The following is a 12,352-nucleotide window of genomic DNA, read 5'->3' on the forward strand; positions in this document are numbered from 1 at the left end:
CTCTAGCAAGCATCCGCAACTACTAAAGATTCATTAAGGTAAAACCCAACCATAGCATTAAAGCATCAAGTCCCCTTTATCCCATACGCAAACAACCTACTTACTCGGGTCTATGCTTCTGTCACTCACGCCACCCACCATAAGCAAATCATAAGCATATTGCAAACCCTACAGTGGGAATCCCTCACGCTTGCGCGACACGAAGAGAACCATAGGACAGCACCAATAATAAAACATACAACTCAAACCAATCACGATCATCAAATAGCCCTTAGGACAAAACAGATCTACTCAAACATCATAGGATAGCCATACATCATTGGGAAATCATATATAGCGTTGAGCACCATGTTTAAGTAGAGATTACAGCGGGTAAGAGAGAGGTTACACCGCTGCATAGAGGGGGGAAGAGTTGGTGATGATGGTGGTGAAGTTGTTGGTGAAGATGGCGGTGATGATGATGGCCCCGGCAGCGCTCCGGCGCCATCGGAAGCAAGGGGGAGAGGACCCCCCTTTCTTCTTCTTCTTACTTGACGTCCTCCCTAGATGGGAGAAGGGTTTCCCCTCTGGTCCTTGGCTCCCATGGCATGGGAGGGGCGAGAGCCCCTCCGAGATTGGACCTATCTCTCTGTCTCTCTTTGGTTCTGCGTTCTCTTCTGGCTCTGTTTCACCGTTTCGTTTATATATGGAGATCCGTAACTCCGACTGGCATGAAACCTTCGCCGTGATTTTTTTTCCGAATAGTAGTTTTCTTGCGGCAAAAGAAGAGCGTCAACCGCCTTACGGTGGGCTCACGAGGGTAGGGGTGCGCCCTAAGGGGGGGCTACCTCGTGACCACCTCGGGCACTGGTTCGCGTTGATTTTCCTTCCGAATTTTCCATATTTTCCAAAAATAAGCTCCATCCGTTTTTATCCCATTTGGACTCTGTTTGATATGGATATTCTGCGAAACCAAAAACATGCAAAAGACAGGAACTGGCACTGGGCACTGGATCAATATGTTAGTCCCAAAAATAATATAAAAAATTGCCAAAAATATATGAAAGTTGAATAATATTGGCATGGAACAATCAAAAATTATAGATATGATAGAGACGTATCACTCGTCGGCTTCCTCGACAAGTTCACCGTCGTCAAGAAGCTCGCGGACGACCTTGACGTACGCCTCCAGCCCACGCGCCCAGGCTTTGCGATGCCCGCCACCCTCAACGGCCTCTATGGTGACAACCTCTTTGACGCACTGGTGGCCCTGCGACTGCCTGCCGTCGCGCTTGCCGCGCAGCGCCTGGCGCAGCAAGACACCATCGACATAATCACCCATGTCTATGCGCAAATTGGCCACAAGGAATACTACATGCAAGAGGAGGACGATAGGTCGCTGGCCTTCTTCACCCACGGGACAACCTTGGACGGCATTGTTCAGAGGCATGTTGAGCTCGCCGCTAACGCTGCTGCTCCTCACACGTCGGTTGGTGACTCGACGCACTAGGGCATGAGGATGTCGTTGATGGATCCGTATGTATCTTTATGTTTCCGTCAAATCCATGTAGTAGTATATGGCACTAATAGTAATTATCTTACCTTTCGCATCAACTTCATAATTTTTGTACGTACTCCATGCATGAACCATGCTAGACTCAAACTTCTCATTACTCTAGGGAAAATCGTTATTTCTACCTATCGGTCGCCTCGTGGAGCAGAACCAAATTTTACAAGTTACAAGTTCAAAAGGAAAAGCCTGCCATGCTCGCGTATGTCGCACCCCCACACGGTTGGTCCGGCACGCCGCTTGTCAGTGTCAAAATCGGCGGATCTCAGTAGGGGGTCCCGAACTATGCGTCTAGGATCGATGGTAACAGGAGACAGGGGACACGATGTTTACCCAGGTTCGGGCCCTCTCTATGGAGGTAAAACCTACTTCCTGCTTGATTGATCTTGATGAATATGAGTATTACAAGAGTTGATCTACCACGAGATCGTATGGCTAAACCCTAGAAGTCTAGCCTGTGTGGGTATGGTAATGAGTATATGTGGTGTCCTTTCCGGACTATCCCCTTCGGTTTATATAGAAAACGAGGGGATCTAGGGTTTACATGGAGTCGATTACATAAAAAGGAATGTTCGGTCGCCAAGCTTGCCTTCCATGCCAAGTACAGTCCCATCCGGACATGGTGCGGTCTTCAATCTTCATATCTTCACAGCCCATCAGTCCGGCCCATGGATAACAGGCCGGACGTCCGAGGACCCCTTAGTCCAGGACTCCCTCAGTAGCCCCTGAACCTGGCTTCAATGACGAGGAGTCCGGCGCGCAGATTTTTCTTCGGCATTGCAAGGCGGGTTCCCTCCTTCCGAACTCCAGAATAGTCTTCGGACGAAATAAGTGCATCCAGACCTGTTACGCACACCATACAAAACCGCAGAGAGAATGTAATGTTTGCACGAATCCAATCTGATGACAGCTTCTCTCCAACACGGCATCGTATCTATCCGGTTATAATTTCGAACCGTTTTTCTTCTGTTATCCCATGTTTCGAGACACGGTTTCTATTGGCAGGTCTTGTCAAAACAGAGATCGTGTCCCCTTATCGCAGGATTCTCACCAACGCGAGCATGGGTAACTCAACCGGGCCGTTCATACAGCCCTAGGGAACAGGCGAATCCTAAGGCAAGTGAGGAGGCGTTTAATACCTGCTGCCTTTATAAGGGGATAAGGATTCCCCCTTCCTCTCCTCACGCCTTCTCTCTATCTTCGCCCTTCCGATCTCAAGCTCCAGCGCCCAAGTTCCCATCTTCTTTCCACTCAAGCAACCATATTCGGATCTGGTGGTCAGGGCAAGTGGATGGTCTCCTCCATCAAGGAGGAGGACATTACTGACCTCCGGGCGGCCAGATATTTGGAAAAGATCGCCCATCGTCTGCCAGCCGAGGGACAACTCGTCCCCACGCCGAAGCCCACAGAGAGAGTAGTCTTCATCCCCATTTCCTCCGCGGGGTAGGGTTTCCACTCCACCCTTTCGTCCGCGGGCTGATGTACTATTACGGGATAGATTTCCATTATCTGTCCCCGAATTCCTTCCTCAACATCTCGGTGTTTATCGTCATGTGCGAGGCCTTCCTCCGCATCCATCCCCACTTCGGGTTGTGGCTCAAAGTCTTCAACGTGAAGCCGAAGGTGGTGGATGGTCAGCACACAGAGTGCGGAGGGGCCATGGTGAGAAAACTATCCAACGTCTCCTGGCCCAAAGGCACCTTTATAGAGACAGTAAAGGAATGGCAAAAGCAGTGGTTCTACATCACAGAACTTCGCGGCACCACCTGGGCCGCAGCTGCCGAATTCTGCTCTAGTTCTCCCACGCAGCTCACGTCCTGGGTCGAGAAGAGTCCGGACTAGTGTTCTCCTGACGAGCTGATAGCGCTGCAGATGCGCGTTCAAAGCATGGTAACCAAGTATATCAAGCTCGTTGACGCTATCCAGGTGATGCTGGTCCGCCGGATTCTTCCATGCTAGTGCCGAAGCCGCCCTTTATGGGAGTTCAATTCGAAGGACCAGACCCTGAGAAGGCTCTTCGACACCTCTCATGAAGGGGCCTGGAAGTTGCTCTTTAAGGGCAACGAGAAGCCACCGGCCACGAACTCAGACCGTGGTCACAATTTTAAACGCCACATGAACGAGGTATGTTTCTTTTGACATATTCCCAACTTGAATGTTTCGAGGATGATGTCGGAGATTTGGTATTGCTCCTTCAGGAATGGGTGGAGAAGGCGCAGCGGATCTAGTGTCCGGCGCCGCTGCCCGAGGAACCGGTCATCCCACGCCTGGCGAGGATGCTGATGCTGGTGCCATATACGGCGCCGGAGAAGAAGGCCAAGAAGAAGGCCAAGGGGGCCAAGAGTGGCCCCCGCCGCGAGGGCACTTCGGACGCGACGTCCGAAGATGACGAGGCGCATTCCTTCGTCACCGAGGACAATGACAAGGAAGAGGAGGAGGAGGAGGAAAACAACCCTCCTCCCGAGGAGAAGAAGAAGAGGGTGCCCCAGCACATCCGGAGGCGAAAGCGCCCAAAAAGGGGAAGGGCGCCCCAGCGGTCAACACCGCGTGGGACAATGATAGTAGTCCGGAACGACGCCCCCGCACTAGGCCTCAGGTCGCATCATAAGTGACATGGCTCATTTACGTGCATATCCAGCCCTTTCTGTTTATTATGCCGTCATGGTTAATCCACACTTTTGTAGTCCGGCCTGTGACCTTATCCGGCGGTCCTCATCTAGAGGTTCGCTAGCTCTGTCAGAGATGCCGAGCATGTCGCCCCCGCCTGCTTGCTCCCCCGGGGCCAGGGACGACACTGAAGTGTTATCCCGGAGGGCCGCTCCGAAGGGAGGAGCCCAGGACATTGTCCGGGGGGAGCCACAACGCGGGACCTCCGCTGCCGGACAGATGGGGGAGCAGATCCCCAAGGAGACCGGCGAAGAGGGTCGTGTTCAGTTTGGTCCTCAGGCGGATACGATTCTGGAGGGCCATATGGCTCCGGAATCAGGCGAGCACCCTCCTTCGAAGGAGGGGGGTGTGCCAATTCGACCGGTGGCCCCTGTCCACCCAAGGGTGCCAGATGACCTGGTGGAGGCGCGACGAGGAGCCTCCGTTGTGGACGAGCACCGTGTCCTTATGGGTGCAGTGATCAAGAAGGTGCAGTCCGCCAAGAGTGGACTAGACGATGCCTGCAGCAATCTGTTGACGGGTTTCGAGATAAGTGACATAGAAAGAACAAAACCCCATGTATTCAGTAGCCCCTGAGACACTGTCCGGAGTTCGGCAAGAAGAAACGGACAGAGGATCAACCTCTTATTGTAGGAGACTAACAGAATATGTATGAATAAGCAGGCGTCGCTGTTGGCCGCGACCTCGCATACTGCCGAGGTCTCCGAGCTGGAGCGGACCGAGAACGAGCTCAGCGAGATTAAGGTTCGGCTCCAAGAGAAGCAAGGTGAGGAACGACTTGCTATATGTTCGGGAAAGGATAAGCGTTGTGTACTGGCAGCAGTATCCTTATATGTGCAGAAGCCGCGACCGAGGTCGAGGCCCTGAAGAAGGCCATGGGCGAGGGCGAGGAGAAGGCTGTCTAGCAGGAAGCCGCCTGTAAGAAGCTCAAGGCCCGGGTCAAAGAAGTCCAGTAGGAGCTCCAGGATGCAGTGAAAAAATGCGAGGCCTTGGAGCATGATGCGGCGATTCAAGGGACCGAACTCGCCAACGCTCGTCAGAGCACGGAGACTGCACGGAATGAGGCCCAGGCCGCCCTCCAGGAGACCCAGGAGGCCAAGAAGATTACGGCGAGTAAGGCATTTAAGATGCAGAGCAAGTGTGCGGAGAAGCAGCACCTTTTACTAACTAGAATTTGTAGTTCCCTAGGGGCCTTTGCAGATTTGCCACGCAGTGTATCCGATGCCGCGGAGTTCTATCGAGCCGAAGGAGGGGGTTCCACGGAGAGGCTATTCTGGTCACAGTATGCGGCGCCGGAGCATCCCGTGTCCTTCACTGATCAGCTGAAACAGCTGGTGGAGCTGCATAGAGTGGCCAAACTAGCCATTAAGGGTTTGATAATCCGGCTATGGCCAGCCGAAGCTATGCCGAGCAGCTAATTCGGACTCATGAGGCGTGTGGTAAACGCCTATCCTCGGCTGGATGTCGTGAAGCACTCGTCCTGTATTGAAGGTGCACACATGGCCTTCGCCCGTTGCAAGATGTGGTGGGCGAAGATGGACGCCGTCGAGGTGACCAGGGGGCCACCGGAGGGCAAGGAGCACCGTACACCGGAACAGTATTTTGCGGATGTCCTGGAGTTGTCTCGCCTTGCGGCAGCACAATGTTCACAGGACATTGTGTTTGAATGAATGTATTCATGTTGCCTTTGCCTTGTATTATGAGAAACAAAGCCTGTTTTGTAAATGCAATTTTATTATGCTTTGATTGTTTCCTCCTATGCAGCCGTGTTATATGTAATCTGAGGGTTGGCCAGTCGTCGGCTTCTGCCCTCGTGTAGATAGTACGGAGGTGTTCGAGATGGAATCTAAACAATCTTGATCCAATTACATGGTACTTGAAGGAGTTGTTTAGCGCAACGAACAAGGCAATCGGACTATACGGCTTAAACGCCCTCACTTAGCCATAGGAGTTTTATAATAAAGCATGGGTGCAGCCCCTGGTTCGAGCTAGAGTGTTGTCATCATCTGATCGGGAAGTGTCGATCTTTCCCATAATGCGGATAAAATCTCCAACGATTTGTAACCCTCAAGTAGCTGACCGGCTCTCGCCGTATCATGACAATCAGTTTTCGGCTTTCTCTACTGAGGTGCTCGTCCGGTCCAAGCCAGGGCACAATCGCAATAGTTCTCCCTTTACTACCCTAGCCGATGGAGCGGAACATAGGGTAGCAAGCATAGGAGCCAGGCAACCCAACTATTGACCAAAGACATGATTCGGAGCCAGTGCATATAATTCTAAATTCAGGGTGCCGAACTAATGTATAAGAAGTGTTCGGACTGTGCTGCCGTATTGTGGGGCTATATGTAGCCCCTGGCGAATATGAAACGTCAAAGAGTGTCGATGCAACAGATAGGAAGATCGAAATAAAACAAAGTAAGAGGCGAAAAATACAGAGACTGGGCCACAAACCATTTTTATTATAACTGGATGGATACGTCAATGCGTATCTTGTACAGATGGTGCTAGAAGTATCCGGCCATTTAACGTGCCAGAATCAGTATGGCACAGCGTGCGGGTCCTGAGAAAGATGTGTGAATACCGTCAGGAAGAACGTATAAAGGTTACCCTACACACGTGTTGAGGGAGTTCTGGATTAGGGGGTCTCCGGACAGCCGGACTATATCCTTTAGCCGGACTGTTGGACTATGAAGATACAAGATTGAAGACTTCGTCTCGTGTCCGGATGGGACTCTACTTAGCGTGGAAGGCGAGCTAGGCAATACGGATATGGATATCTCCTCCTTTGTAACCGACCTTGTGTAACCCTAACCCTCTCCGGTGTCTATATAAACCGAAGGGTTTTAGTCCGTAGGACAACAACCACAACATACAATCGTACCATAGGCTAGCTTCTAGGGTTTAGCCTCTCCGATCTCGTGGTAGATCTACTCTTGTACTACCCATATCATTAATATAAATCAAGCAGGACGTAGGGTTTTACCTCCATCAAGAGGGCCCGAACCTGGGTAAAACATCGTGTCCCCTGCCTCCTGTTACCATCTGGCCTAGACGCACAGTTTGGGACCCCTTACCCGAGATCCGCCGGTTTTGACACCGACATTGGTGCTTTCATTGAGAGTTCCTCTGTGTCGTTGCCGTTAGGCTTGATGGCTCCTACTATCATCGATAGCGATGCGGTCCAGGGTGAGACTTTTCTCCCCAGACAGATCTTCATATTTGGCGGCTTTGCACTGCGGGCTAATTCGCTTGGCCATCTGGAGCAGATTGAAAGCTACGCCCCTGGCCATCAGGTCAGATTTGGAAGCTTAAACTAAACGGCTGATATCCGTGGAGATTTGATCTTCGACGGATTCAAGCCTCTGCCATGTGCGCCACGCGGTCACGATGAGCATGACTTAGCTCTACCATTGGACAGTGTTAAGGAGATCACACCGGCAGCCGCTCCGACCCTCAATTCAGAGCCAGTCGCGCCTTCCGCAGACGGGTGGATGGACCCCGCCACGGAGGCCTTACCCTCAGCGGTGATCGAGCCGAAGATCGACCTTGCCTTGCACGAGAGCCGTGTTGCTAAACTGCCGGATCCTTCTCCGGCCACGGACTCCGAACCGCCAGCGCCCGTTCCTATCGAATCCGATTGGGTGCCGATCATCAAGTTTACCTCCATGGATATTTTTCAGCACTCGCCCTTTGGCAACATACTGAACTCATTAAGGTCTCTCTCCTTGTCAGGAGAATCCTGGCCGAACTATGTCCGGCAAGATCGGGATGCGGACGACGAAGAAATTCGACGCCCACCCACCACCCACTTAATAGCCACTGTCGATGACTCAACCGACATGCTCGACTTCGACTCCAAAGACATCGACGGTATGGACGACGATGCGGGAGGCGTAGAGGAACCACTGCCCACAGGGCGCTAGGCGTCCACCTCATCATATGACGTATACATGGTGGACACACCAAAAGAAGACCACGACGAGGAACGGAAGGACGCAACAAAGGCTTGTTCCCTCGAGAAGCAGTCAAAGGGGCGGCATAAGCGCCGCCCCAAATTCCGCCTTGGCAGAAATAACGATCATACTGACCCAGCGTTGGGGCAGGGCGAACCACCGCCGGACCACAGCAATACGGAGAATCAAACCGAACAAACCAATTCTGTCAAAGATAATAGTCCGGACGACATAACGCCAAACAAGCACCCGGAGCAGCAGAATGCCCGTCAAAGGCGTGTTGCCACCACGAGGAGTCTAAAAAAGCAGAAGCAAAGGCTCGAGGCTGCGTAGGACACACTACAAATCAGATGGAGTAAAGTACTCAACATAGCAGCGAAGTACAGCAGCAATCGCCCCACCAAGAGCTACCCAAAGCGGAAGTTGCTACCTGAATTCGATGAGGAGGCCTTAGACCCCCCACAACCAAAAATTAAAATAGCCATCCGGCTGGATAGACGACCTCACGGCCAACACAAAAAGCGGCAAGCAACGCCCAACAAAAGCCAATACGCGGTCTACGCGAGGGCTCGCATCAAAAGGACGGCGAAACCAGATCCATCTATGGACCACACAAGCGTGCTCCAGCATACGATGCAACACAACAAACATCCGAACAACGCCGTACACCCAGATATAGGGGTGCCACACACCACCTATGTTTCACCAATGAGGTGCTGGACCATGAATTTCCAAAGGGATTCAAACCCGTAAACATAGAGGCATACGATGGAACAACAGACCCTAGGGTCTGGATTGAGGACTATATCCTCCATATCCACATGGCTCGGGGAGATGATCTCCACGCCATTAAGTATTTACCCCTCAAAATCAAAGGGCCAGCTCGGCACTGGCTTAAGAGCCTCTCCGAAAGCTCCATTGGAAGTTGGGAAGAGCTCGAAGACGCCTTTTAGGCAAATTTTCAAGGGACTTATGTCCGACCTCCGGACGCGGATGATTTGAGTCATATAACTCAATAGCCCGGAGAGTCAGCCCGAAAGCTTTGGAACAGGTTTCTTACTAAAAAGAACCAAATTGTCAATTGTCCGGACGCCGAAGCCTTGGCAGCTTTTAAGCATAGCGTCCGTGACGAATGGCTTGCCAGACACCTCAGCCAAGAAAAGCCGAGAACAATGGCAGCATTAACAAGCCTCATGACCCGCTTTTGCGCGGGTGAGGATAGCTGGCTAGCCAGATGCAGCACCAGTGACCCCACTACATCCGAAGTTAGAGATGGAAATAGGAAATCACGGCGCAACAGCAATAACAAACGCCGGAATAAAGAAGACAGCCGGAAGAGCATGGGAGTAAACGCCGGATTCAAAAGCTCTCGGCCAGGTCAGCAAAAGCCACCCTCTAAAGGCGCCAGAGACGACCTGTCCAGCCTAAACAAAATTCTGGACCAAATATGTCAGATCCATAGCACCCCTGGTAAACCCGCTAATAATACCCATAGAGAATGTTGGGTGTTCAAGCAGTCTGGCAAGCTCAACGCCGTACACAAGGGGGAGGATACACCAACCGAAGACGAGGATGAGCCTCTCAAGCAAGACACTGGGGAACAAAAGAAATTTCCACCAGAAGTCAAAACAGTAAACATGTTACACGTGATCAAGGGGAGAAACAAAACGGCACTCCCAGAAAAATATGCCCAAGGGCCTATCACCGCAGAGTCCTGCCACTGGTCGTCTCAACCGATCACTTTTGACTATCGTGATTACTCAGCAATTATCCGGCGTGCAGGATGGGCTGCCCTGGTATTAGACCCAGTAATTTACGGATACCACTTCACACGAGTCCTGATGGACGGTGGCAGCAGTCTAGACCTGATATACCAGGATACAATCCACGAAATGGGGATAGACCCAACGAAAATTTGCCATAGCAATACTACCTCTAAAGGAGTAACGCCAGGCCCAGGGGCTCATTGCACGGGCTCCCTCCTACTAAAGGTTATATTCAGCTTCCCCGATAACTTCCGTACCAAACATTTAACCTTCCACATCGCTCCGTTCCAAAGTGGCTATCAAGCACTACTTGGACGCGAAGCTTTTGCTTGCTTTAATGCAATACCGCACTATGCTTCCCTCACAATCAAGATGCCCGGCCCACGTGGCATCATTACGGTGAACGGAAGTATTAAGAGATCTTTGCGCGCCGAAGAGAATGCGACTTCCTAGGAAGCCGCACACTAAAAATGGCCTCACCATCTAAAGCATTTGATAGGTCATCAAGACAACGGACGCGGTTAGACGAGTTCGACCCTTCTATATGTAATTTGTACCGGATTAATGGCCACACCCCTATTATAAATACAAGGGGCCCAACGCACGCAGACAAGTGGCAATTTATACTCATTTCTTGTTATACATGGATTCTTTAAAAACTATCTCTCTGCACGACAACTTTTTCACCTAAATTCCTCTCTTTTACAGATGACCATCATGCTACACCCGTCCAGGATACGACACAATGGAGACACAGGCGCAGACGTGTAGCAGGGACCCGCTTCAAGGATTCTTTTTAGATTAAGACCCTGCGTAAACATTTTTTACTGTCTCTTGTTGATACACATCCACCGAATTCTCAGCACAATTGAGAAGGATGCTGACATCTTGGCATGTGGCCACGTCAGAATAATGCACGTACCTGGACACAAGGGGCTTCTTACAAAGGGCACTATTTAGGCCCGGTTTATACCATAAAGACCGAATACCTTAGGGAGTGTTTGGCATCGCGAGTTTGGCCTTATATGCATCAGCTCCGAATCATTGTCTTTGGTGAAATGTTGGGTTTGCCTAGCTCCTGTGTTTTGGTGCCTTACGTTCCGCTTTATCGGCTAAGGCAGCACCAGGAGAACTACTGCGATTGTGCCCTGGTTCATCCGGACGAGCACCTCAGTAGAGAAAGCCGAAAACTGACTGTCATGATATAGTGTGAGACTTGTCAACCACTCGATGACCTATCAGAATGTTAGAATTCCTCCACCTTAACGAAGGGCCATTTTCCGGCCAGGCATGTACGCACCTTGAGTTCGGGAGAGTGCGGAGCCACCAGGGGCTATCTAGTAGCCCCACTGTCAAACTCCTATGGCTAAGTGAGGGAGACCTGGATTAGGGGGTGTTCAGATAGCCGGACTATACCTTCAGCCGGACTCCTGGACTATGAAGATATAAGATTAAAGACTCCGTCCCGTGTCCGGAAGGGACTTTCCTTGGCGTGGAAGGCAAGCTTGGCGATACGGATATGTAGATCTCCTACCATTGTAACCGACTTTGTGTAACCCTAACCCTCGGGTCAGATTTGGAAGTTTAAACTACACGGCTGACATCCGCGGGGACTTGATCTTCGACGGATTCGAGCCACTGCCGAGCGTGCCGCACTGTCCCGACGAGCATGATCTAGCTCTGCCGCCGAACAGTGCCCTGGAGGCCGCACCCGCATCAGCTTCGACCCTTAATTCGGAGCCAACTGCGCCGATCGAGGATGGGCGGTTGGATGCCACCTCGGGGGTTGCGGTCCCAACGGCGATTGAGCTGAACACCAGCCCCGTACTCTGCGAGACTCGTGACTCCAAGGAGCCGGACTCCTATCCAGACTCCAAACTCTCCGCGCCCCTGCCGATCGAATCCGATTGGGCGCCGATCATGGAGTTTACTGCCGCGGACATCTTTCAGCACTCGCCTTTCGGCGATATCCTGAAGACACTAAAGTCTCTCTCTTTATCAGGAGAGCCCTGGCCGGACTACGGTCAGCAAGGTTGGGGTACGGACGATGAAGAAATTCAAAGCCCACCCACCACCCACTTTGTAGCCACTTTCGACGACTTAACCGACATGCTCAGCTTCGACTCCGAAGACATCGACGGTATGGACGCCAATGAAGGAGATGATGAAGAACTAGCGCCTACTAGTCCCTGGAAAGCCACCTCGTCATATGACATATACATGGTGGACACCCCAAAAGAAGGAGATGGCGATGGAAGAGCGGAGGACGACCCTTCCAAGAAACAGCCTAAGCGTCGGCGTCAGCGGCGCCGCTCAAAATCCAGCCAAAACAAATACAGTGATTCCAGCACAGGAGATAATAATACTCCGGAAAGTGCCAAAGAAAACCCCCTCCAGCAAGATTTAGCACGGGAGGA

Source organism: Triticum dicoccoides, chromosome 3A (genome assembly GCF_002162155.2).
Source record: "Triticum dicoccoides isolate Atlit2015 ecotype Zavitan chromosome 3A, WEW_v2.0, whole genome shotgun sequence".
In the NCBI taxonomy this organism is placed as follows: domain Eukaryota; kingdom Viridiplantae; phylum Streptophyta; class Magnoliopsida; order Poales; family Poaceae; genus Triticum; species Triticum dicoccoides.